Source organism: Poeciliopsis prolifica, unplaced genomic scaffold (assembly GCF_027474105.1).
Source record: "Poeciliopsis prolifica strain line A6 unplaced genomic scaffold, Auburn_PproV2 SCAFFOLD013, whole genome shotgun sequence".
Classification (NCBI taxonomy): Eukaryota; Metazoa; Chordata; class Actinopteri; order Cyprinodontiformes; family Poeciliidae; genus Poeciliopsis; species Poeciliopsis prolifica.
The window spans coordinates 1,506,298-1,508,205 of record NW_026562388.1 but is presented as its reverse complement, the minus strand read 5'-3'; positions in this window follow the sequence as shown (position 1 = coordinate 1,508,205).

Genomic DNA, 1,908 nt, shown 5'->3' with positions numbered 1-1,908 from the left:
TCATACATTTCAAATGTGAGTTTTGTTATCAGCGGTTTCCTTCGTGCATTTGCAAACTTCGGAGAATGTTTTAAATCGACCAGACGCGCGTCTCCTCCGTGTGCGTAAAAGCGTTCCCCTCTGTCCGTCTTGTTTGATGCGTCATTTTCATTAGAGGTCTCTGTGATGGGTTTTCCAGCGTGCGTCTCCCATCTACATACTCAGAGTGTATGCAACACATTGTCTCGTAATGGACAGCGTATCGGTGCAGGGAGCCGAGATTTCAAAGAAAAGACATCTTTGCGCGGAGAGACGGAGAGAGCGCAAGCGGTGTAATGAGTTTCTGCTGCGGAACATCCATGTTGCGAAATTAGCTGGAGGGAAAGTGCCCTTTAAGTGCGCCGTCTGTATCCCTGCGTGGATGCAGCAAGTGGGGTGAAACCAACAGAGGAGGGATTCAAAGCCACGGATGCACAACTCGGCTTTGTTTTTCAAATATTTTGCGGCCGTTTCAATCTGGGTCCTGCGGAAATGATCCGTACAATTGAAAACATAAACCGCTCTCACATGCACACACACATTTATATGTGTGTGTGTGTACATATATATATTAACATATATTAACCTTTACTCATGGCACGAACACAAACTTCATGAAATTGAGTGTATTTTTTTTCTGATAAGGCAACACAAATAAACTTTTACTTGATTTATTTTTATTTTTTTACAGATAAGCTGAAAAGTGTGGCTTGCATTTGTTCGCAGACACAGTAATCAGGCTGGTGAACTGAGCCGGTTATGGCAGGTAATTCATGATCTAACATGGAGCTGATTTCGAAAGCTTTTTTTTTTCTTTTCTTTCCATAACTCGGGTCATTTTTGTCTGACATTTATTTGTTGATTCAAAGCATCTGGGCGCGACGAAAACAGCGAGACGGCATACGTCGTTTCTCACTGCGCTGCACTTATTTTCTTAAAGTGAAACAAAACTACACGGACTAAAAGTACGTGAAAGCAGGCAACTATTACTAGTTACCTGTAACGAGTCAGGGTGCGTTAAAAATGGCCTCCCCTCTTTTAGAAGTCGCTGAAATGATTAAATTGGCTGAAAATTATATAACTTTCAAACTGTTGATATTTTTGTATGTGTGCAGAATTTATATTAAATGTTACAGACACATAAAAATTGACAAATAAATTGCATGATATCACCCTTTTCTCAATTTTAGGGAAAAGCTCAGACTCAGAGAGCGCCCTCTCCTGTTGGCATGCGATACTGCACAACTCTTCAATTAATGTTGAGTCTTTCGCCCCAATATTATTAAGCCTTCGGTCAGACATACAAAACCCATTATACAAGTGATGCAAATATGAGTTTCATGTTATTTTAGCTGGCAAGATTACAAAATGATGTTTTTCAGAAAAATTATTTGAGTTTCTCATATTTATTTGAAGCAGTGGTGAACTTTTAGAAACTTTTTTAGAAAGTTCAGGAGAAAATATTGTAACTGGATAACATTTAAGTGATTTCATTCATCTTTACTATACACATTACTTATATATATTCTTGTTCAAAAGTATTTTTATCACAATTTATCCTTGCTGCTACATCTACTAAATGCTTTATGTGTAATTTTGGTGACAACTTCAGAGACACAACATATGTCCTTCTACAGGAAGCAATAGATAAAGACTAAAAAGAACACAGTAGCCATCATCAAAATAATCCTGCTAAAAAGGATTAAACTGATTTATCGCCAACGCATTGAACAAAAAACGTGACGGCTCATATGCCAAAATGAAACTGTGCATCAGATTCATTGACAAACATCGCCACCTAGAGGTCACGCTCCTTGTACAAACCTTGCATGCCTGCAAATCTATTTTATTTCTAAGATCTGATGAAAACATATTCAACATGCAATGAGG